Source organism: Hevea brasiliensis, chromosome 4 (assembly GCF_030052815.1).
Source record: "Hevea brasiliensis isolate MT/VB/25A 57/8 chromosome 4, ASM3005281v1, whole genome shotgun sequence".
In the NCBI taxonomy this organism is placed as follows: domain Eukaryota; kingdom Viridiplantae; phylum Streptophyta; class Magnoliopsida; order Malpighiales; family Euphorbiaceae; genus Hevea; species Hevea brasiliensis.
In genome coordinates, this window is record NC_079496.1 from 32,182,232 (window position 1) to 32,209,729 (window position 27,498).

The window sequence follows — 27,498 nt, forward strand, 5'->3', positions numbered from 1 at the left end:
TGTCAGTCTAGCTGAGCTTGTGACATAGGCTTAGTGAATGGATTAGCTAGATTTTCAGCTGATGCTATTTTCTGCATGGCCACATCGCCTCGCCAAACTATCTCTCTGATAATGTGGTAGTGCCTTTCTATGTGTTTGGATTTCTGGTGAGACTGGGGTTTCTTATATCCAAACAACCTCTTTTGCAGCATATGATGCAGCAATGTACTTGGCCTCTGTAGTGGAATCAGTAGTCGTACTCTGTTTAGAACTCTTCCAACTGACTGCACTTCCATTACAAATGAACACAAACCCAAAGGTAAACTTTCTATCATCAATATCTGATTGAAAATCAGAATCAGTGTAACCATCCAATTGCAAGTCACCACCTCCATAAATCAAGAATAAATCCTTAGTTCTTCTCAAGTACTTAAGGATATTCTTGACAGTTATCCAGTGTTCCAAACCTGGATTGGATTGAAACTTGCTAGTCAAACTAACAGCATGTACAATATCTGACCTAGTACACATCATTGCATACATCAAACTTCCAATAGCCAAAGCATATGGAATAATGGCCATTCTATCTCTTTCTTCAGGTGTCTTTGGAGACATCTCTTTAAAAAGGTGGATACCATGTCTCGCTGGTAACAATAATCATGCATGTTAAACCTCTTTAACACCTTTTCAAAGTATAGACTTTGGGATAAATCAATTATTCTTTTCGCTCTATCTCTATAGATGCAAATCCCAAGAATATAGGTTACCTCCCCTAAGTCTTTCATGGAGAATGTATTTGACAACCATACCTTTACAGTTGTCAACATACCTGTGTCATTACCCATCAATAAAATGTCATCTACATATAAGACAAGGAAAGTGACAGCACTATCACTAACCTTCTTATATACACATGGCTCATCCTCATTTTTGATAAAATCAAATGACTTAATGGCTTCATCAAAATGGATGTTCCAACTCCTCGAAGCTTGTTTCAACCCATAAATGGATCGCTTTAGCTTGCGCACTTTGGAACCATCTTGGAATTCAAAACCTCTAGGTTGTTCCATGAAAATGTTTTCTTTAATATATCCATTGAGAAAAGTTGCTTTGACATTCATCTGCCAAATCTCATAATCATGTATGCAACTATTGCTAATAGAATCCTAATTGATTTAAGCGTGGCAACAGGTGAGAAAGTATTCTCATAGTCGATTCCTTTCCTTTGGTAAAACCCTTTTGCTACTAGTCTTGCTTTGTAAGTCTCTACCTTTCCATCAGAACCAATTTTCTTCTTGAAAACCTATTTGTTCCCTATAGGTACAATACCATCAGGTGAGTCAACAAGATCCCAAACTTGATTCTTATACATGGAATCAATCTCGGATTTCATAGCATCAATCCATTTTAAAGAGTCTATATCTGATATAGTTTCTTCATAGGTAAGTGGATCATTTCTATGATTTACTTCTTCATGAGTAGACAATTCTTGTTCATCTTCATGAAGGATACCATATCTCACTGGTGGGTGAGATATCCTGGTTGATCTGTGAGGAATAGCTGTAGATGTTTCATCAATAGGTGTAGGTTGACTAGATGGATCCATATCCATCTGATCTATTAGTTGGTCAGAATTTTCCAATTCTAACTTTATTTGCCTTCCTTTGCCTCCTTCTTAAACAAACTATTATTCAAGAAATGTGGCATCTCTACTTATCACAACCTTTTGTGATGCAAGCAAATAAAATAATATCCAAAACTCTCTTTTGGATATCCAACAAATCGACCATTTTCTTATCTGGTTTCCAATTTATCAGTGTTCAGCTTTTTGATATAAGCTGGATAACGCCAAATCTTAACATGCTTAAGACTGGTTTTCTTCCATGCTATATCTCATAAGGTGTGGAAGATACTGATTTTGATGGAATCCTATTCAGAATATGCGAAGCTGATTCTAATAAAAATCCCCAAAAGGAGATTGGCATATCAGTATAGCTCATCATACTACGTACCGTATCTAATAGAGTATGATTTATCCTTTCAGATACACCATTTAGCTGTGGCATTATGATTTATCCTTTCAGATACACCATTTAGCTGTGGCATTCCTAGAGGAGTCAGCTGGGAAACAATGCCATGTTCTTTCAAGTATTCATCAAATTTAGTACTTAAGTATTCATCTTCACAATCTGATCGAAGAGTTTTAATACTTTTTCTTGTTTGATTTTCAACTTCAGATTTAAATTCTTTGAACTTTTCAAAGGATTCATGTTTGTATTTCATCAAATACAAATACTCAAACCTTGATTTATCATCAGTAAAGGTAATAAAGTAATGAAAATCGCCTCTAGCCATTTCTTTAAATGGACCATATACATCACTATGTATTAGCTCAAAATATTTTTAGCTCTTAATCCTTGTCCAATAAAGGGTGATCTATTCATTTTGCCCTGAAGGCTGGATTCACAAGTTGGAGTAGGCTCAGAACCCAATGAGGATAAAATCCTCATTTTCTCCAACTTTGAAATCTTATCTTCTGCAACATGACCTAACTTTAAGTGCTAAATATATTTTGAACTTGAGTTGATTTTTATCATGGCATTGCATTCTTTAGATTGCTTGCATTAAATTTGTATTTAACATTATTATCTAGATAATAAAGTCCATCATGCATATAACCCGAACCAACATATTTATTTCCAAAATAAATATTGCAAACATCATTTATGAACTGAAATTCATAACCTTCTCTAGTCAAACTAGATATAGAAATGATGTTCTTAAAAAGCATCAGTACATGCAAAACCTTATTTAAATACAAAACATGTCACACCCTACCCCTCTGTAAGGCATAACATAATCTCGTAGTATACCTAATGAATTACCAACTTCATCTATTGATAACCCATTAAATATACTACAAGGGATTTTAAAACTTTTCTTACTTCTTTTTACAGTGGTGAGTACTATTTACAGGTGTTAAGAATTTTTTTTTTTTTTTGAACTGAAGTGAAACAGCTAACACATTTGAATTTTTTAGAATTTCTGTAAAAATTTTGGCGGAGTGCCATCTGTATTTTGAATAAAACAGTTCTTCAAAAACCTGTAAAAAGCACTTAAAATATATTTCTCAATCTCAAACTCCAACATTTAATCAACACAATATGTTTTTCAACATTTGTCAACTCAAATCCACAATAATTTTTCAGTGTTTTCAAAGGCTGAGATAAAAGAAATATATCACAATATTTACAAATCAAAATAATTTACAATTTATTTTACAACTTCAATGTACAATTTTAATTTACAACTGTTCAAAACTAAGAACACTATATACATACAGTGAACATACATTACAATACAAAATGCAAACTATGGTATACTCAATATACCAGGCGATCTCTCGGCAAGACTAGCGGCCTAGTCTGCCTGTCGATCATTCGACTGCGACAAAGAATGAAAAGCTATCGCTGAGTAAAATTTACTCAGTAGTGCACAATAACAATTTGAAATGCGATATATAAATCTTTTATTGACAATTCACAAATCAAATAATTCACAATTCCATTTCACAATTTACAAAGTTCATATAATACAAATTTGATCAAACAATTGAATAACACAGTTTTGCCAATCAATAACACCATTTGATCAAATAACTGAATAATACAGTTTTACCAATCAATAACACAATTTGATCGAATAACCGAATAATACAGTTTTGCCAATCAATAACACAATTTGATCAAATAACTAAATAACACAGTTTTGCCCATCAATAACACAATTTGATCAAATAACTGAATAACACAGTGTTGCCAATTGATAACACAATTTAGGCCATGACACAATTTTTCCGCACATGCCGTGTTGTACACCACGACAAGACACACTCACCCCAATAATCGAAATTAATGAGGGAAGAAGCTAGCTAGATAATAAGTACTCATCCACACTCACCTCAGACTGGCAAGTCAAAGAGGGAGGAATATAATCACACTCACCCCATAAATGGAGGAGAAACATAGTAACATTGTCATGCCAAGTGTGAATCAAAATAATTTCAAATTACAATATTTAGATATTTCATACAAACCACAAATCATATTTTATCAAAAAATTTCCATTTGCAAAGTAGGCAATACAATCATTTCTAATTAAGATTCCCAAAGCCAAAACAATAAAAAATTATTCATAACTCATTTCTCCAAATAAATTTTCTAGTAAAAGCAGTGAATATAAAAAGTATTGTGCACAGACACAATTTAAAACTATAATGTTCAAATAAATTTTTAAGTAGAAAATGAGAAATCAAAATTATTGTGCACAACACAATTTAAAACAATAACATACAAATGATCATAATTTATTTCAATTGAAAAATTCAAAAGAAATAATTATTGTGTACAAATCTCTGATATATGCCTCTTGGCTCTGACTTAGTGTTTCCTTCCCCTTCCCTAAGTCTTTGCTAACTGAAACACACAATTTGAAGTGTTTCAGTACTCATTTAAATCGTCTCTAACAATAAGGCTTAATACTTAATTTATTGAATTCTATCATTTCCTTAGTCAACATAAGATGTTGACCCTCGATGCAGTCTAGGTGAATTAGGTTTTAATGTTACCAATATGTCACATTTTATAGCCTTTTAGTGTTGGTACATGTTACCCAATTCATTTCCATGTAAAGTGCATTTTATTACAATTTATCAGATTCCGGTATACTAATTTGACCTAACCGGATGACCTAGTTTCCTCTATTTTCGGGTTTCGATCAAAACTACAAACTTGTAGGTCTATGTCTTATTGCACGCAGGGAAAAATTGTAGGTCATTCTGATTTTACTAGACCAAGTTATGGTCATTTTACTATCATTGGTCAGAATGTATCAAAAATGGTCATTTTAGGCCATTTTTAGGTCACTTTTAGTTCGGCCAGTTTTAGGACCTGAACTTGTGCAGGCTATTTGGCTTGGTTCTGGCCATTTTTGAGCTTTGGTGTCTTCATAAGAATTGTAGATATATGTCTCAACTATTCATGGTAAAAATTTCAGGTCAATTGAACCTGTTTTGAGTGAGTTATGGCCAAAAAACTAACTGCTGCTCAAATGGTCAATTTTCAGGCTTTCAATGCACTAATCCAGATTTGGTCATTTTTCAAGTCACCTTCTAAGCAGAATTTTGGTAAGCTTCCTTCATGAAAGTTGGCACATTTTGTGCCTATTTTCACCTCTAATTGGTCTCATACCAATTAGAGCCACACACTTAAGGTTCTAAGCTAAAACACACACTGCCTTGCTATACACTCTTCATCACAAGCCAAAGGACACATTTAACATTACCAAGTTACAAATCCATGCCAATTCTGGTTTGTACCATAACATAAACACATTTTACTTCACATTGTTGGTCATTTTGGCAGCTTATAACCACACTCAATATGCACATTATAGTACAGAATTTTCCAAGTCCAAATTACAAACAATTTAACCACATAACCTAGCTCATTTACATGTCCACATTCAAACCCTTATACACATATACATGCTACCATAACAAGCACCATAATTCAACAATATAATTTCATAAACCAAACCATAAAATAACATATTTTGGTCCACACTTCAAATTGCCGATTGGTACATCTCTCCAATTAGCTTCCAAGCTTCCAAAATCAAGTGTACTCCCACATATATATTTAGTATACATTATCCAATTTATTCCTACAGACATAAACACTTACATTAACACTTTAATCTACCATTTACATGAAAAGATAAACTGCCCTTATTGAAGCTCCATGGCTGCCAAAACTGGACCTCTCCCTTAACTCATCAAACTTCAAAAATCCTTCAACAATTCAACTACCCATGACATCCATACCAAGTTTAATGAGACAAGCATCAAAAATACATACTTACCACTTTTGAAACTCTTCAAAACCTCACCAAAACTTGATCTTCTTGCTACCTATCTACTGCCCAAGTTGTGTAGAACAACTTTAGTGAAGGAATCAAGTGGAAAAATGGCTTGGATCATGGGAAATGGAAGCTTGCATGAATTCAGCCATGGAGGATTCTTTGGGAGCATTTCGGCTGGTCTTTGAGAGGTTGAAGAAGGTGAGTTTCTGCTGTCCAAAATGAAGATTAATGGTCCACTTTAGGTGTTAGTGGACCACTAAGTGGAGATTAAATGTTTGTTTATTCTAAAGTTTTCATATTCCCACATTTAACTCCCATCTTTGACTATTTAAACTATGTACCACCAATTTAATTTTTCATGACATTTTCCAAGTGTAATATCATGTATTTTTAATGGACATTTAGGTCAAAAGACAACTCAGGGTGTCAAATGACCATAATGCCCCTGTTCGGATTGCATTCCGATTTTTCGGTAACACCGATTTTGTCGTTTTCTCGATTTCCTGTTTTTCTTTGTGCTAATTAATTAATTTTTCTTTGATATTTCTAATGGTATTTATACTTCAATAGGTCTTCAATTATGTCTCAAAAATATTTTTCAGGGTTCCCCGCGGTCCAGGGCTAGTCAACGGTCTACGTCGCAACTTTCCGGTGCAGCCACCCATCGCTTTGATTCTCGGCTCATTTAACTTGGTTACATTTCATTGCTATTATTTTTCCTTTATTTTTCTTGTCTTTTCTTTTCTTGTATTTCATTATTCTATGTCTCCTCACTAATATTTAAATATAGTTCTAGACATTCTAGCTGTCCTTACAGACACTGGTCACCGGAGCAGTAGAACGCACTACCGAACATAGAGGTGTCACAAAACATATCCACACATGTATAAAGATTTAGATCCTATGGCTAAAGCTTCAATAGTTGAACTTTTGCCAACCCAAAGTCTAATATCTCATTACTGCAAGCTGCTACTACTTGCTATACTCTGGGCAGTTCCTATTCCTGTGCCCATTCTTCTGGCAGTGGAAACACTTTCCTTTGCCTCCATCAGCTTTGGTCTTTCCTTTCTGTTTAGCTATCTTCTTGGAAGGACCAAGAATTTATGGTTTCTTTTTCTTATTGCCCTTCTTCTTATTGGACTTTCCAGCAGAAGAAGATGCAATCAAAGCTACCTCTTTTCCTTTATTGCCTGGTATATTCTTTTGGGCAATAACCAGCATGTTAAGTAGACCAACTAAGGTGTATTCCTGCTTAGTCATATGGAAACTTGTCACAAAATTCCCAAATGACTCAGGAAAGGACTGAAGGATCAAATCTGTCTGCAGTTGGAAATCCATGTTAAAGTCAAGATGTTTCAGCTGCTTAATAAGCTGAATCATCTTGTAGACATGATCCGCAACATTTTGTCCCTTAGACATCCTTATGCAAAATAGCTGCTTAGATATCTCATATCTGGCATTCCTGCTGTGCTCACCATACAACTCTTATAGGTGAAGGAGGATCTCACTCGCACTCTGCATGTTCTCATGCTGCTTCTGTAACTCATTACTCATAGAAGCAAGCATGTAACACTTGGCTCTCATATCATGCTCCTTCCACTTGTCCAAAGTTTCATGTTCCTCTTGAGTGGCCTCTGGAGGTAAGGGACCAGGAACATTTGAGTATGGAACATATCCTATATGTTCAAGGTTTAGGACAAGTTTCAAATTTCTTAGCCAATCAGAGAGATTAGGTCCTATCAACCTATTGTGATCAAGTATGCTTGCAAGGATATTGGATGGTGGTGGTTGTGGTGTGCTCATTATTATCAAGAAAATTAACCGCAGAAAATAACCAGATTAATTAGTAAATATATCATGTATTTAACCAAAATGATTATGGTCTTTTAATCAAATTGGTCCTCCCACTAACTTAGCGAATTCTACACTTCCATAGTAGAAAATGGAAATCCTAGTTGGATGGATTTCTAGTGGGTGATTGAATTCTTATAGTCTTATTGATCATCCTCAAGCACATCCATTATTGGAATTACAATAAACTATAAGTGAGCAACTCCTTGCCCATCACATCTCATGTGAGGTTCAATCCTTTATCTAACCCCTAATGCTCAAAATCTCAGGCACATCCATTATTGACTTATCTTGCATTAGTTAAGTTGATCCCATTGAGCCAGTAAACATGCAAATAATTTTAATGTCCTCAGGCACATCCATTATTGGCCACCAAACCATTTACATATTTACAACATCTCATACTTAACAATTATTCTTAAGAAAATCTCTTAAATTAATTGCATCATATGCAAGTATTTAAAATTTCTTAAAATAATTGCCTCAATGGAAGGCCCATGTTATAATTACTTTAATTATACCATTTCCAACTTAATCATTTGTTTGGAAGATTTTGCGGTCAGCCAAATTACTATTATGGTCTCACTTTGCTGGTCTCACTTTGTACATTATCCATTTAGCATGCATATATCATATACTTGCATACATTCCCATACATCTCATGTATTCATGGATAAACAATAAATATGTTATGATCATGGACTTTCTAAGGGATTCAATTCTGAGCCACCAAGAATTGAATCAGGGCATTCCTAGGTGCATTTCATTCATTCATATTACTAGAGTTGCTGAAGGAGTACACAATCAATACTTGATCTTAAATTCCTCCCACTGGTCCCACCAATGCTCTTGACCTCCTTGATCTTCTTGCAATCCAATTACATAGTAATCCTTGGCATACCAAGGCGAATTTACAAGAACCAAATAAATGAAATTACAACCCAAAAATATTACAACCTTTATAATACATGCCACTAAAATAAATTAATTAATTTACAACCCAAAGAAACATAAAGGAAATAAATCTAATCACATTGGTCTTTTATTGTCCATGATCATCCATCATGCATATCACCATTTAACAATTAAATAAAACATACATACTAAAATTAAATTGAATATCTCATATTCAACCTAAAAATCCATATTTGAATCTCATTCAAACAAATTTAAAAATTCAGATTTGAATCATATTCAAACAAATTTAATTGTGTGATATAATTCCTAATTAAGCAATTTAATTAGACATGGGCCTTAATATTATACAAAAATTGTATATACAAAACCTATTTACCTTGCGCATACCATGGTGCTCAAACTATGTGCATGCTTTGTGGTCACTACACCATGTCGCCACTCTTGGTGAAGGCAACCAGCAATGGATCAATCATCTTATAATCAAATCACATAATTAAATCATATGTTAAACAATCTAAATGGAAAATATAGTGGCTCTGATACCAATTGAAGGAGCGGAAGCATGAAAAATATTAGTTTATATCATTGAATTCAAAATTTTTCTTCTAGGGTCTCATACATCATGCAAGATTCATTTTTTACCTATTTGATTTCAATGTTTAATAGCATATTAAAACACTTTTAATATGTTTTTGGATCTATATTTTCCATTTAAGATTTTAGAATTAACATATTGAATCATTAGAACCCTAGATTAAATCAAGAACATGTGCACTAACCATTTGATGCACTGTAGTTGTGTTTGGTACCTTTGGGATGCACCTAGGACACTAGATGTTGTCCCTCTAGCTTGTCTACACCAAGATCATCAATGACAGCCCCTTGAATAGCTTCTCAAGCCTTTCCAATTAATTAGAAATTGAGGTTTTGCCTTTTAGAGAGGTTGCAGATGTATATTGGACACTAGAAACTATTTCTAGCAATTTTAATTCAAAGAAAACAATTGTTTTCTCTTTGAATTGATGAGATATGAAGAAGAAGAGAGGAGAGGTGCTCAATGGGTGGCGACACACAATGAAAGAAATCAGATTGTTCTTTTGTTCTTTCATCCTTTCCCTTATATAGCTAGGTCATCACTTAAAACCCTCGCCACATGTCATCTTCTGATTAGCTCTTAATTTAATTGACCCAATTACATTGTGCCAAGTGTCAAATCTAGATTTAATCTTGACTTTGATTATCTTATATGATTAAAAGACAAATAGCAAGCTTATGTGTAGTGTCATGTGTCACCATCTCATGGTGCCACATGTCACTATGTGAAATGACCAAATTACTCTTGTGTCTTAATTTTGAGTTCTTAACTCAAAATAATTATTTCTCTTCTTCTAATCAATTTATATCAAATATAAATTAATTAATTAATTTCTCATAATTAAATTCATATTTAAACACTTTAAATATAAATTTAACTTATACTATACATCCAATAACCTAGATTTGGTTTCAAGCCATGCTAGGGACTTTGCGATCTTATTGCAAGCCAAACCTATTTGATTAATCAATTAAACTCTTTAACTAATTAATTAAATCACATTTAACTTGGTGATTACTTGTGTATGTGTGTGACTAACTAGGCTCATCACTAATTGGCAATGAGATATGATATCAACTCTTAATATCATCAGAACTCTTTCTTACCATAAATGATTTCTCTAAATCATTTTAGGCACCTCATTGACCATTGTTAATACTTAGCATAGCATGCCATGGCTACCCAATCAATAATAAGGAATACCTTAAATGAACATTTTATCATATGTTACCATGCACTAGAATCTCTCTGTTACAAAATCTCAATTTGAGCTGGAGTCATGATTTATGTCAAACCCCATGTGCTATGAATATTATGTTCTCTTTTAATTCCAGTTCTTGATTAAAAAGATTTTCTCATTAGAAACTCTTTTCTGATTAAATCTATCTGTCCTAGACAAGAATATAAAACATCAAGAACAATTAAATAAACATAGAATTTTATCCCTATTTACTTAAGGCAACAGATTCCATCTTGATCAAAACCTACCTCCATATATAACTAGTAGGAGCCAACACATGCCCATAAACCCATACACAGTACAAGTATGAAAGCAGTATCAAACTCAAACCACCTATATACAAGATAACTGTGCTATTTCAGGTCTAAAGATTATATGCACTGATATGATTTATGAAAATGCATTGACAAGAGTAAACTCCATGTGCTTGTCATAAATGTCCTTTAGTTGACCTACTTATCATGCATAAGTGCCTATCATGTTTGTTATATGGCATGAGACTCACCATTCCATCTTATTTATATCTCATATAAATACATTGGAAACAAACATGAATACAATCTTTCTGGATAAGTCATGTCCTGTGTGAAGTATCCTCAATTGTTAACCAATTTATGATACTTTGTGCTAGAAATACTGTCACTCATATTCTTAACAACTTAAGAATAGAATTTCTAACAAAATATCAATGGACCTTTTCTATTACACATAAATATATCATGTAAATGGAAAAATGAAAATGCCTTTTATTAATAAAATATGTACAAGATACATACTAAATGATGTGCTCTAGGGCATACTACTAACACAATTCTGAGGGCATACTAAATGATATGCTCTAGGACATACAACTTAGAATTGTGTTAGTAGTATGCCCTAGAGCACATCATTTAGTATGTATCTTGTACTTGTTTTATTAATAAAAGGTATTTTCACTTTTCCATTTACATGATATATTTATGTGTAATAGAAAAGGTCCATTAATATTTTATTAGAAATTCTATTCTTAAGTTGTTAAAAATATGAGTGACAGTATTTCTAGCACAAAGTATCATAAATTGGTTCACAATCGAAGATACTTCACAATAAGAACATGACTTATCCAGAAATATTGTAATCATGTTTGTTCTCAAGTTATTTATATGAGATGTAAATAAGATGTAAATAAGATGGAATGGTGAGTCTCATGCCATATAACAAACATGATAGGCACTTATGCATGATAAGTAGGCTGAACCAGTGACATTTATGACAAGCACATGGAGTTTACTCTTGTCAATATATTATCATAAATCATATCAGTGTACATAATCTTTAGACCTGAAATAGCAAAGTTATTTTGTATATAGGTAGTTTGAGTTTGATACTGCTTTCATACTTATATTGTGTATGGGTATATGGGCTTGTGCTGGCTCCTACTAGTTATATATGGAGGTAGGTGTTGATCAAGATGGAATCTGTTACCCTAAGCAAATAGGGATAAAGTCCTATGTTCATTTAATTGTTCTTGATGTTTCAAGTTCCTAGCCAGGACAGATAGATTTAATTAGAAAAGAGTTTCTGATGAGAAAATCTTTTTAATCAAGAATTAGAATTAAAAGAGAACATAATATTCATAGCAAATGGGATTTAACATAAACCATGACTCCAGCTCGAATTGGGATTTTGTAACAGAGAGATTCTAGTGCATGGTAACTTATGATTAAATGTTCATTTAAGGTATTCCTTATTACTAATTGGGTGGCCATGGTATGCTATGCTAGGTGTTAACCATGGTCTATGAGGTGCATAAAATGATTTAGAGAAATCATTTATGGTGAGGAAGAGTTCTAATGATATTAAGAGTTAATATCATACCTCATTGCCAATTAGTGATGAGCCTAGTGAGTCACACATATACACAAGTAATTACCAAGTTAAATGTGATTTAATTAATTAATTAAAGAGTTTAATTGATTAATTAAATTGGTTTGGTTTGCAACAAGATTGCAAAGTCCCTAGCATGGCTTGAAACCAAATCTAGGTTATTAGATGTATAGTATAAGTTAAATTTATATCTAAAGTGTTTAAATATGAATTTAATTATGAGAAATTAATTAATAGAGATTAATTAATTAATTTATATTTGATATAAATTGATTAGAAGAGGAGAAATAATTATTTTGGGTTGAGAACTCAAAATTACAACACAAGGGTAATTTGGTCATTTCACAGGGTGACATGTGGCACCATGAGATGGTGACACATGGCACCATATAAGCTTGCAATTTGTCTTCCAATCATGTAAGATGATCAAAGTCAAGATTAAACCTAGCTTTGACACTTGGCTTAATGTGATTAGGTCAATTAAAATTAAGGTGCAAGCAAAAGATGACATGTGGCAAGGGTTTTAAGTGATGACCTAATTATATAATGTGATGTTATGAAAGAATAACATAACATTCTGATTTTTATCAAAGTGTGCCGCCACCCAAAAGGCTCTCCTCTCCTCTCTTTCATCTTCTCTCATCAATTCAAAGAGAATGATCCAAGTTTCTTTGAATTAAAATTGCTAGAAATTGTTTCTAGTGTCTTATATACATCTACAACCTCTCTAAAGGTAAATCCCTAATTTTTAATTGGTTGGCAAGGCTTGAGAAGCTGGTTTAGGAGCTACCCATTGGTGATCTTGGTGTGGACAAGCTAGAGGGACAACATCTGGGGTCGTAGGTGCTTCACAAAGGTACGAAACACATCTACAGTGTATCAAAAGGTTAGTGCACATGTTCTTGTATTAATCTAGGGTTCTAATGAATTAATTTGTTAATTCTAAAATCTTAAATAGCAAATGTAGATCCAAATACATATTAAAAGTATTTTAATATACAATTGAACATTGAAATCAATTAGGTACATAATGAATCTTGCATGATGCATGAGACCCTAGAAGAAAATTTTTGAATTCAATGTTCTAATCTGATAATTTTCATGCTTCCACTCCTTCAAATTGGTATCAGGTCTCTAAACACAAAATTTTAGGCTTTTGTCTTAAGTTTCCAAATCATTTTGTATCACCTCGATTGGAGATGTACAAAGGAAGTTATGCTCTATTAACCACATGGAGGTCATAGGACAAAATTGCTGAGTTGCAGGAAATTCTCAGTTCTAATATTCTGACTTACTCTAACATTTTAACCACCTTGCCTTTATAGTTGGGTCTAGGTCAAAACATGAAAATTGTAGTTTTATATCTTATAGTTATTTTGGCTTTAGAATAATCTAATTTGCATTTATGTAGCTTTAGTTACGGCTATTTTGCCAAAACTGTTCAAGTGGTATTTGTCAGGTTTTTAGGTTAGTTCTAGAATCAAGGCAGAATTCTGGACTTACTTTATCTAGCTAATTTGGATAGGTTACAACCATAATTTGGCATTATGGTACATATAAATTGTTCTCTTATGTCTCAGGATTACACAGGTTCAAGATTCACTCAATTTGGAGTTTTGTAGAGTGAGTTATACTTAATTAAGTAAGTACTGTTCGTTTGGTTAGTTTTCCAGGTTTCAGGTTTTTATTGCTAGATTCTAGCCCTAATTGAGGTACCTTCTGGCCATTTGCAAGTCAAATTTTCTGCATGAAAGTTTTAGAATTTTTTTTTAGGTTTCATCTTCCATTGGTTTCATATTAATTGGAGTTATGTAGCCCAAGTTGTGAGCTAATAACCCCACTGGACTCAAGCTATCCAGATTCAGCACTCAAGGTAGCACTTCAATTCACTTAATTTCTCCATTCAATGATTATTTGTAACACGCCCATTTGTATAGCCTAGTATATTTCACTGTTCCGGTGATCGGAGTCGGTCCAGATAATTAAGGAGATTAGAACCACACTTAAGACAACTAGATAAACCATAAACACAAATAATTAGTAATGTTCAATTAGTTAAGTATAAACAAGAAAAATAGAACATAAGAAGTTAAACGAGCCGAGAGTCACAGCGATGGGTGACCTTCTCGGGAACGACTACGAAGTCATTTTAAACTCAAATTTTGAATTGTAAAAAGTGACACTGCCTGCGGTCCTTAGGACCCTTATAAACACAATGGAAAAGAGAAAATCACGAAAAAGAACTGTTAAGCCAGTCAAATAATTAGGTCAAGGAGCTGGAAGAAATATAGAATTAATTGCAAACCGGGATGACCGGCGAGGGGCAATTTGGTCATTTGACCCCGAGAGCTGACTCCTGACCTAATTGTCAAATAAAATCGGAGAAAAGAAAATTTCATAATCGAGAATTAAATTAAAGAACTAATAAAAAAAAAAGAGAAAATGAAAAAGGTGTAGGGAAATGACATCATGCATGACATCATGCATGATGCCATAAAGAATATAATTAATAAATTTACTTAAATTGATTTTTGGTCTTCTTAAGACATAAAAGAAAAGAAAAAAAAAATAAAACACAAAAGTCTTCTTCAAAAACGTCACTCTCCCTCTCCCACACCAAAACCTCCATTAAAGCTCAATTTTGAGCTTGCATATTATAAGATTTCACCATAGAAAAGTAAGCCACCATAGTTAAAGCTTGTCTAGGCAACTTGAAAAGAAGATTGGTCATCAAAGAAAGAAGAAAAGAAGAAAGAAAATTGGAGAAAAGGGGAGTTAGAAGTTGCTACACAAAGGTTAGTGATTTAAGTTGCAAATGAGTTTATTACTTGTATTTATAACTTAGTTAACTTAGAAAAATGCTTAAAATGAAATAAAAATTTGTTGAGGGACCATGAACGATTTTCAGCCAGCATGTATATGGGAGTATATTTGCATGGTTTGATGGATTTAATTGGGTATATAAACCTTAGTTAGTTGAATGACTATGGTTAGAGGCATGGAATCAAGTAAATGCATGAGGTTAGTGAATTAGGGTTTGGACATTAGGGTTTAGAGACCAAAAATGTGAAAAACTTGTAAATGGTGTCTTTGACCTAATGTGAAGTGAAAAATGGTCATTTGTGACCAAATGAGGTGTGTTAGAAGTGTTGGAATTAAAAACCAATTTGGATTGGATAAGGTCATGTGCTGGCAGCATGACCAAAATTTTCTTTGAGGGATCAAAAATGAAATTTTACAAGTCCAATGGATATGGGACCAATTGGGGATGAAAATAGGCACTAAATGACACAATTTTCATCTAGGAAGCCTGCCCAAAAAGTGACTAAAACCTAGTGAACAAAGTGACCGAAGTTGAGAAATCACAGGCTGCCCTGCACAACCTGACCAAATGAATAGTGTTTGTTCATTTGGTCATAACTCGAGCTAGGCAGATCAAAATGACCTGAAATTTTACCAGTGGTTAGATAGGATATAGAACTAAAACTTTCATGAAGAACACCAACCCAAATTATGCCATTAACCCAATCAAATTACTGAGCCAATTTGGGTCACTAAATCTGCAGATTGCAGATTTGCCATTTGAACAGTAAAGTTTCAATGGCTATAACTCTCTCTAAAAAACTCCGATTTAGGTGATTCTTGAACCGATGGAAACCTAAGACATAGTATAACATTTCATATGAAGAAAATTAGACCAAATTATGGACTTAACTTGATCAAATTGCTGAACGAAGTTGGATCAACAAATCTACAGAACCAAAATTCTGCAGCATAAACAATAAATGTAATTTGCTTATAACTTGAGCTACAAAACTCCAATTGGGGTGATTCAAAAAGGAGAATAAACTTAAGACAATAGGAAACATTTTCTATGAAGGAAGTTTTGCCAAATTCCAACAGTAAAATAACCAATGAAACAGTGCAACTTAGGACTCCAAAACCGAAAATTTGGCAATTTTGCCTAAAAGACCTAAGTTTTGAGAAAATGACTAAAACCAACAAGTTTAGTAACCAAAATGTGGTATGTGGGTGAAGTTGGAGTTCCCATACCTATTAAGCCTTAGAAAGTCAATAATTTGACTTGAATAGTATAGTGAATAGTAACCCGAAACACAAAATTTCGAGAACGTTGAGTTTAGCACGTTAGAGCTATGTAAAAATGAGGCTAAATTTATTTTAGATTTATGTTAAGTTCTAGTACTGAAATATTGTAAAATTGTGTGTTTCAGTTGAAAAGAATACCGCGAAGGAACTCGAGGAACCGAGTCAAGGCCAAGAGGCGACTCGCTTGAGGTTTGTGCACAACGTATACTTTTTATAATCATCTTTTGCATACTATTTTGAATAATGTGAAATATTGGATTATGGCATTCTTATAATATTTGATTTAAATTGTTGAAAGTTATTATGTATATTGAAATGACAATGTTTATCAAATTGTTAAGATAAGTTTTGAAACCACAGTGTCATGACCATATATTTGAACATCTCACTAGCATGACTACTGGGGGTAATTAGTTTCGAATTTTGATTCATTCTCTGGATAAGTGTTGAGGTGTGCCAGTAAAAGAGGATGTGAATGGATATCCATATATTTGAGCTAGCTAGCCTTGTGATGTGATTTCTCTTTAGCCTCTGGCTATTGAGATTCTATTTGTTTCGAATGGCATGATCTAACTGTGGGTTTTATGAAATGTGATTTGATACTTCAAAATGAAATTATTTGGGATTAAAATCTCATAATGCATGATTTGTACTTAATTCTCATGTTTAGCCAAATTTTTGAATAAATGTGATTTAAGTTTTGCATAAAGATTATTTTAGTATGTTGTGCACCACTGAGTCCTAGTACTCAGCGATAGCTTCTATTGCTGTCGCAGATATAGAGACTAGAGGAGCAGCAGACTAAGCTACTGAAGATTGAGGATCATTCAGCTTGAAGTCTTCGGGTATAATTTATACCCTAACTGTAAATATTTCTTTTGATGTATATATTGCACATAAATATATGGACATGTAAAAATGGGTCTTGAGCAGTTTGTATAAAATTTGTATAAAGTTATAATATATATTGTAGTTTGAAATTCTCTTAATGTAAATTTTGTAATGATGTATCTAAATTGTTTTGTTTCTAATGAAATATGAATGGAACTATTTTATTTAATTTGAATGAAATGAATTGCTAGTATTTTGATGATCATTGGATAGTGGATTTGAAATTTGAAAGTTGATAAATGTGTTGAGAAATCGATTGAGATTGAGTATGAAATTGAAGCAGTTATTGAGAAAAATTTTTAGAAGTGCTTTTTACAGGTATTTGAAGAACTGTTTTCTCAAAATACAGAGGGAACTCTGTCAAAATTTTTATAAAATTTGCGTAAAATAAAATGGGCCAAAAATATTAACTAGTTTTAATTTTAACTAAATGTTTTAAGTACTTATTAGAAAACGCTCACCACTTATCAAAAGTAAGAAAATTGTTTTAAAATCCCTTGTAGGGTACTTAATGAGTTATCGGTAGGTGAAGTTCGGTAGTTCATTAGGTATTCTACGGGATCATGTTATGCCTTACAGAGGGGTAAGGTGTGACATTATTTCTCACTAATTGCACATCCATTAGTCATATTATAACCATTTTAACACCAAACAAGCTTCATACCACATAAAACCTAATTATATGCAAACCCTAATTGCCATCTCTCAATTTCCACTAATTTCAAGTGTATATTTCATGTCTCCTACTTCATTCACTTCTAAAATTCAAATTTTGATATCCATGCATGTAAACCCTAACTCCAAACCCTAGACCTAAATTCCCTCCTTCCATAGCAACCATAATTTGATCAATTTCATATCAATTTTTCACCAATAAACTTGGAAATCCTTAAATTCATAACAAAGTAAACATAATTATTCACTTACCTCAAAAGGGTCAACTTCCAATCTTCCCAAATCTTCAATTTTCTTTGATTTCCTTGCTTTCTTCCTTCCAATCAAGGTCCAATTCAAAATTTTCTAGTGCTTTTCAATGAAAATTGTGGAGAAATTATAGGGTTTTGAAAACTTGGTGAAGCAAAAACGGAGGTGAAGAGAGAGAGAGAGAGAGAGAGAGAGAGAGAGAGAGAGAGAGAGGTAGACGATATGAAAGGGAAAAAAGAAGATGATGAGTGTGTTAAATGTTTAATGTAATTTGTCTTATATATAAATATCCCAATATATATATTTATAATTTTAATTATTATTATTATTATTATTATTATTAAAATTTTAATAATTCCTTCTATGTCCCTTATAATTTTTCATACACCTTTCACTTAATTTAGTAACATTCTAATACATTAATCTCACTCAATTTATTTGACATTTAGGTCAAAAGTCAACTATTTAAGTGAATTGACCAAAATACCCTTCATTGGGTTATAGTCCATCTTTTTCAATAATACCGATTAAGTCTATAACCTTATGGTCATTTCGATTTTTATTCTGCTTATCTCCATTAATTCCCATCTCATTTTTAGTCCTTGAGTTGGCTTTGAATAGTATTATTCACATACCATAATTAGTACTATTCAGAGCTTGGAACTTTTTGAAATGTTACAATTCTATCCCTCTTAAAAAGAAATTTTCATTCTTGAAATTTATCTGATATTAGTCTCTGAACAGCTGTTGGTGTTGTCTCCTTATATCTTCTTAACGTTCCCATATGGCTTCTTCTTTGGAGTGGTTCCTCCATAACACTTTTACCAAAGGAATTTACTTATTCCTTAACTATTTGGTCTCCTTGGCTAGAATAGCCACGGGCTCCTCATCGTAGGTAAGGTTTGAACTGACTTCAATGGACTCCAAAGGCAATATGTGTGAGGGGTCTGATCTATACCTTCGAAGCATGGACACATGAAACACATTATGAATTCTATCCAACTCCGGAGGTAAGGCTAATCTATTTACTAATGGACCCACTCTTTCCAGAATCTCATATGGACCTATGAAGCAAGGACTCAATTTTCCCTTTCTTCCAAACCTCATGATCTTCTTCCAAGGAGAAACTTTCAAAAATACCTTGTCCCCCACTTTATATTCAATGTCCTACCTTTTCAAATCCACATAGGACTTCTGCTGGTCAGATGCAGCCTTTAGTCTATCCTGAATGATTCTAATCTTCTGTTTAGTCTGCTACACAATTTATAGACCAATCAACTTCCTTTCACTCACTTTATCCCAGCATAAGTGAGTTTTGCATTTTCTGCCATACAACGCTTCATAAGGAGGCATCCCAATGCTTGATTGGTAGCTATTATTGTAAGCAAACTCAATCAAAAATAAGTGTGTATCCCACCTTTCTTCAAATTTAATAACATAAGCCCGAAGCATATCCTCCAAGGTCTAAATTATTCTCTTAAATTGGCCATCTGTCTGTGGATGAAATGCTGTGCTAAAATTTAATCTAGTTCCTAGGGCTTTTTGAAGGCTACCATAGAATCTATAAGTGAATCTCGGATCTTTATCAGATATAATGGATACTGGCACTCCATTTAATCTCACTACCTCATCAATGTATAGCTTAGTTAATCTGGCCAAACTGTAATCCATCCTTACTGGTAGGAAGTGTGCAGACTTAGTCAATCGACCTACAATTACCCAAACTGCATTATGACTCTTTTGAGTACGAGAAAGTCTCATCACAAAATCCATGGTAATCCTTTCCCATTTCCACTAGGGAATAGGCAATGGTTGTAATAATCCTGCTGGCACCTGGTGTTCTGCCTTCACTTTTTGACAAGTTAGGCATTTGGCTACAACTTTTGTAATATCTTTCTTCATTCCTCTCCACCAGTAGTGCTCTTTTATGGTTCTGTATATTTTAGTGCCACCAGGATGCATAATAAATGGTGAATCAAGTGCTTCATGTAAGATGATCTTCTTTAATTTAACATCATTAGGAATACACATTTTGCACCGGTATAGCAATATGCTTTCCCCATTTACTGAAAATTCTAGTTTCTTACCATTCCGAGTCTCTTCTATTAGCTTCAGATAGCTATCATCATTTTGAATTGTTGCTTTAATCTGTTCAATTAACATTGGCCTCACTTTCAAAGTAGCCAAAATTCACCCATCTGTATTAACCACCAATTCTGCATCTAGTGCTCTTAAATCATGCACTATAGATAAGGGTGAAACTTTCAAACTCTCTATGGTCTTCTGCATCTAGTGCTCTTAAGGCATCTGCCACCGTATTAACTTTCCCTAGCTGATAATCAATCAAACAGTCATAATCTTTTATCAACTCTAGCCATCTTCTTTGCCTCTGATACACTTGAATTGTATAGATATTTTTAAGCACATTTGTATACTATCTCATAGCATTTAGGCAAGTATTTTCATGCATAGTAGTTGATTTTATTAGTTTTTGTAATTTCTACTGTTAAGCCCTTAATTCCATATTTTCTACATCATTTAGTTGTTTGGGTAAAGCCCCATAGTATAGGAGAGCAAAAAGAAGCTTGGAGAGGTCAAGAGACTGAGTATTACTGCTGATACAAAGTACACGGGTCGTGTAAGCCAAGCCCCAGACCCGTGTAACTTTCTGCCAGAAGAAAGCCAAATAGCCAATGGAGAAACAAAAGTACACGGGTCATGCAATTAGACCCAAGTTATCTGTATGGAACCGTGTAAGTCTCTGCCAGGCGCAAGCATGAGGAACCTTATGGGAACAATAGTACACGGCCCATGTAACCAGGCCCATGTAGTTGGCACAGACCCGTGTAACTCTCTGTGCCAATGCAAGACTTTGTAGTTCCACTCTAGCAAGTTACACGGCCCTGGGCCGTGTAGTGACACACGGGCCGTGTACCTTGCGGCAGCTAGTTTTTAAACCCTAATTCCTGCTCTTGTTTACAGATTCAAATCAAACTCCTAAGGCTTTTGGGACTTAAAATGACCTAACCCTAGAGCAACCATTATAAATAGAAAGAGAAAACATCAGAAACGGGGGCTCTCTCTCTCTCTTTTATCTTTCGACAGCACTTTTAGGAGTTTTAAGAGAAACTCACATTCTGCACTCTCTCTAGCTGTCTTAAGGAGAAGAACATCAGTACCAAAAGGAGTTTTCCAGCTGAAGCTCCACAAGACCAAAGCTACAAACTCTCTTCAGTTCCTTCATTTCATCTCCCTAGACAGATTTTTATTGCTTTATTTCTTCTACATGATTTTCTTTTTACTATTTTTACCTTTTATCATGATGTTTGCTGACCTCACCATGAGTGAGTAGTTTTTTATATTCTGGAATTGGGAGAGTAATGCTTGTAATCATTGTTATGGATAAACATTAAATTTTATTTATTTATTGGATTTGAGATTTGTTCCTTGATTTAATTTCTTGTGATCTTAATGCATGCTATGTGCTGGTACCCACTTAGCCATGATTGTAGATGTTAATTGAAGGACTGAAAGGTTAAGATTAATATTAGAAAATCAAGATCTTAAACCTAAGAATTCTAACCTAGACATAGGCTAATAGCTTTGTGGAACTTCAAAATTAGTCAAAGACCTTAAGGGATTTTAATTAATTTGATCGCTACGAAAGTAGGGATTAAGTTAATTAGAATACACCCTAGGTACCTTGAGAGAGGACTTAAGATACCTTAAGACTGATTTCCATTAAGGTAAACGATCCTCAAAACTAGTAAATAAATAAGATAACATCCATAGCAAGATTCAATTGTGAAATCTTAATTTTGAAATTATTCCAAAATAGATTACTTCATTTTAAGTTTACCATTCTAGTGTTTAAGGTTAGCAAACTTCATTCCCTAAGTATTCGACAGCCTAGACAGTCAAAATTACTGTGTAGATTGGTACTTGCTAATCAAAGTCCTCGTGGAAATGATACTCTACTCATCACTTTATTACTTGTTAGCGATCTGTGCACTTGCGGGGTTGTAAAACCAGCGAAACAAGTTTTTGGCGTTGTTATCGGTGATTTTTGGTTTTAGTAATATCAAGCGATAGGCAATTTAGCTGACTTTGGTAATTATATTTATTATCTAATTTTATTTTACTGGTTGTATTTCTCTTCTTTTCTCTCAGGTGCCCGATCTGGTATATGACCAGAACAAGGCCAGAAGAAGAAATTTTGGACTGTGATCCAGGGATAGACAGAACTCTGAAAGCCATCAGGAGGGAAAGGAAACATTAAGAGCACGGTCAAGGAGATCCTGAAATTCTAACCATGGCTGATAATAATGACAGACCAAGACTCTTGAGAGATTATAGAGCTCCATCTGTCCAAGGATTTCAGCCCAATGTCACTAGACCCACAGTGGAAGCCAACAACTTTGAATTAAAACTAGCATGGCTCCAAATGATTCAATAAACCCAGTTTACAGGTTAACCAACAGAAGACCCACACTATCACTTCCAGTGCTTTCTTAGCCTATGTGATATATTCAAGATGAATGGAGTGTCTGATCAAGCAATAAGACTCAGAGCATTCCCATTCTCCCTTCGGGACAGAGCAAGGAAGTGGTTACTTTCTCAACCAGCTGGAATGTTCACCACTTGGGAAAACCTCTCTCAAGCTTTTCTAGCAACGTATTATCCACCGGTAAAGACTGCAAAACTGAGGCTTGAGCTCAACACCTTTAGACAAAAGGAAGGAGAATCACTCTATGACGCATGGGAAAGATATAAAGACCTGCAGAGGGAATGTCCACACCATGGCGTAGAAGATTGGCTATTAGTGCAAAATTTCTATAATGGATTACTACCCTCTACAAGGAGCACAGTTGATTCAGCTGCAGAGGGTGATCTAATGGAGAAAACAGTGACACAAGCACTTGAACTTCTAGAAAGGGTTGCATACCATAATTATGAGTGCTCAAATGAAAGAGGAAATGCAAGGAGAACTGCAGGGGTCCTGGAAGTAGACGCCCTATGCATAATAAATGCTCAATTTGATCAGCTCACAAAGAGACTCGAAAGAATGCAAGCCAACGCGGTTGGTATAAACAGTTAATATGAGGACAGCTATGGAGGAGGATACATGAGTTCAGAATTCAGCAATTTCAATGAACCCTCCACAGAATAGATGGACTATGTGAATAATGGAGGAAACTTCAACTAGAGGCAGCCTAACAATCCATATTCAAACACTTACAACCCTGGATGGAGGAACCACCCAAATTTCTCATGGTCTAATTAGCAAAACCAACCAATAAACAAGCAACAAGGGTACAAACCACCAGCACCCCCTGGATTTTAGAACAGGGGTCAAAACTTTGCACAGCCATCACTAACTCTCCAACCTCAACAACCTGAACTGAAAATGACCATGGAAACCATGATGGAAGGATTCCTAGTAGCTCAACAATAACAAAATGAATTGATTAAATAGCTGACTTCCAGAGTGGACCAACTTGCTACTCATAACAAGATGCTAGAGAATCAAATCGCTCAGCAAGCAAATTCTTCAAGTAAAGCTGCTGGCAAACTGCCTAGCCAATTAGAAATGAACCCAAGGGAGCATTGTAAGGTAGTTACACTGAGGAGTGGGAGAACTCTAGTACAACCAGAGGTAGAACCGACAGAGGAAACCATAGAAAAATCTAAAGGCCAAGCAGAGAAAAAAGAGGAAGAAGCTAAGAAAGATCAGGAAGAGGAAGCAAGGAAGACAAAGAAATTACCAGAACCATACTAGCCTCCCCTACCTTTTCCTCAGAGATTTCAGAAAGCCAAATTGGACAAGCAATTTGGGAAGTTTTTAGAGGTTTTACAGAAACTTTACATTAACATCCCCTTCACTGAAGCACTTTCTCATATGCCATCTTATGCTAAATTTCTTAAGGAAATTCTGTCAAAGAAAAGAAAGCTAGAAGACTATGGAACAGTAGCTCTAACAGAGGAATGCAGTGCCATACTGCAAAACAAACTGCTTCCAAAGTTGAAAGATCCAGGAAGCTTCTCCATACCTTGCCTCATTGGTAACAAGAAAATAGACAAGGCTCTCTGCAATCTTGGGGCAAGCGTCAGTTTAATACCTCTATCAATATGCAAAAAGCTGGAGATCGGAGAACTGAAGCCCACAATAATCTCATTGCAATTGGCTAATCGATCTGTTAAATATCCTGTGGGAATACTTGAGAATATTCCTATCAAAGTGGGCAAATTCTTCATTCCAGTGGACTTTGTTGTCCTTGAGATGGAAAAAGATGTTAAAATTCCTATCATCTTGGGAAGACCATTCTTGGCAATTGCCGGAGCCATCATAGACGTCAAAAATGGGTGACTAACCCTCAAGGTAGGAGAAGAAGAAGTGGAGTTCAACTTGTTTGACACAATGAAACACAAATTTGAACCTGATGAATGCTTCAAGGTTGATACAATTGACGAACAAGTTGAAAAGGAATTTCATAAGACACATCCTAAAGATCCTCTTGAAGCATGTATTGTGCACAACCACACAGTGGATGATGAAAATACAAAAATAACAGCCTGTGCACAACAGTTAGCAGCTCATCCACCCCTACCCTTAGCTAAGGCTTCCGAGATGGAGAAGTTGAAGGAGGAATAAACCAAAGGCAAGCTCCAAGAAAATGCTAAATAGGTAGAGCTTAAACCTCTCCCCTCCTCGCTAAGGTACGCATTTCTAGACTCAAATTCTAAATATCCTGTTATAATCAATGCTAGCCTATCTAAGTTAAAAGAGAAAAAATTGTTAAGAGAACTTAGGATCGATAGCAAAGCCATTGGGTATAAAATAGAAGACCTGAAGGGAATCAACCCTTCGATTTGCATGCATAGGATACCCATGGAAGAAAACAGTAAACCCACGATCGAACACCAAAGAAGACTTAACCCAAACATGAAAGAAGTAGTCAAGAAAGAAATTTTAAAACTATTAGATACAGGTATCATATACCAAATTTTTGATAGTAAATGGGTTAGTCCAGTACATGTAGTTCCTAAGAAAGGTGGGACAACTATTGTGCAAAATGCAAACAATGAACTAATTCCTACTAGAGTAATCACTGGTTAGCGAATGTGCATAGATTATAGAAAATTGAACAGTGCTACCAGAAAAGACCATTTCCCTCTCCCCTTCATTAACCAAATGTTAGAAAGGTTAGCGAAACACTCTTATTTCTGTTATCTAGATGGGTATTCATGATTCTTTCAAATTCCTATTCACCCAGAAGACCAAGAAAAGACAACATTCACTTGTCCCTATGGAACATTTGCATATAGGAGAATGTCTTTTGGTCTATGTAATGCTCCTGCTACCTTTCAAAGATGCATGATGGCTATCTTTTCTGATTATATTAAAGATATCATGGAAGTTTTTATGGATGATTTTTCTGTCTATGGAACTACTATTGATGATTGCCTAGCTAATTTATCTAAGGTGTTGCAAAGATGTGAAGAATCAAACTTGGTCTTAAATTGGGAAAAATGCGACTTCATGGTAAGGGAAGGCATAGTTCTGGGATATTTGATATCAGAAAGAGGAATTGAAGTTGATAAGGCAAAAATTGATATCATTGAAAACATGCCACTCCCAACATCAGTCAAGAGAGTGTGAAGCTTTTTGGGACATGCAGGATTCTACAAAAGATTCATCAAGGACTTTTCCAAAATAGCTAAGCCACTTACCAACTTATTAAGTCAATATGTTCCCTTTGATTTTGATGAAAATTGCCTTGTCTGCTTTAATAGGATCAAAGAGGCCCTGATATCAGCACCAACAATGCAACCACCAAATTGGGAGCTACCATTTGAGGTGATGTGCGATGCGAGTGACTTTGCAGTTGGAGTAGTGCTCGGGCAAAGAAAAGATAAAAAGCTCCATGCTATTTATTATACTAGCAAAACACTCGATGATGCGCAAATCAATTATATCACCACAGAGAAAAAATTCCTAGCAATGGTGTTTGCTATGAACAAGTTCAGATCTTACCTCATTGGGTCAAAAGTCATTGTATTCACAGATCATGCTACAATCCGGTACCTTTTGAATAAGAAGGAAGCAAAACCAAGGCTGATTCGATGGATTTTACTCCTGCAAGAATTTGACCTTGAAATCAAGGATAAAAAAGGATCCGAAAATGTAGTAGCTTACCATCTTTCCGGACTAAAATTGGAGTACACAGGGGACTTCGAAGATTTACTAATTGATGATTCATTTCCTAATGAGCAATTACTTGCATTCTCCAAGGCTCCATGGTTTGCTTACTTTGTTAATTTTCTTGTATGCAGGGTACTACCTCCAAACATGACTTATCAGCAAAGGAAGAAATTCCTACATGATGTGAGATATTACATATGGGAGGAACCTCTACTGTATAAGAGATGTAATGATGGGCTAATAAGAAGATGCATACTAGAGGAAGATATGGAAAGTATCATTCATCATTGACATTCATCACTATATGGAGGACACTTCAACACCTCAAAAATCACAGTCAAGATTTTACAAGTAGGGTTTTACTGGCCACATTTGTTTAAGGATGTAAGATCCTTTGCGCTACGTTGTGATCAATGCCAAAGAACAGGTAACAGTTCAAGAAGGAATGAAATGCTACTGTACGGTATACTTGAGATAGAATTATTTGATGCATGGGGAATAGACTTCATGGGCCCATTTCCCTCTTCTCGTGGAAACCAGTAAATTCTGGTTGGAGTTGATTATGTGTCAAAATGGGTAGAAGTGATTGCGACACCAACCAACGATGCTAGAGTGGTCATAAGGTTCCTTAAGAAGAACATCTTCACAAGATTTGGTACACCACGAGCAATAATCAGCGATGGAGGAAGTCACTTTTGCAACCAACAATTCGAAACACTACTGAAAAAGTATGGAGTGACTCACAAGGTGGCCACACCTTATCATCCTCAAACTAGTGGTCAAGTAGAAATCTCAAATAGGGAACTTAAGCAGATTCTGGAGAAAACTATAAACAGATCCAGGAAGGACTGGTGCATAAATTTAGATGATGCACTATAGGCATACCGCACTGCATGTAAAACCCCAATTGGCACAACACCCTTCTGACTACTTTATGAAAAATTATGCCATCTCCCTATTGAACTTGAGCATAAAGCTTACTGGGCAATTCAGATCCTAAAC

The 27,498-nt window shown here is 34.7% G+C and overlaps 1 non-coding gene across 1 annotated transcript; it reads right to left on the reverse strand.

Annotated features, from left to right (window-relative positions):
* Positions 1 to 22,992: 22,992 nt before the first annotated feature.
* LOC131179647 (small nucleolar RNA R71) lies at positions 22,993 to 23,099 on the reverse strand. The gene has a single exon (XR_009148536.1). It is a non-coding gene; the product is annotated as a small nucleolar RNA R71 (small nucleolar RNA).
* Positions 23,100 to 27,498: the final 4,399 nt, after the last annotated feature.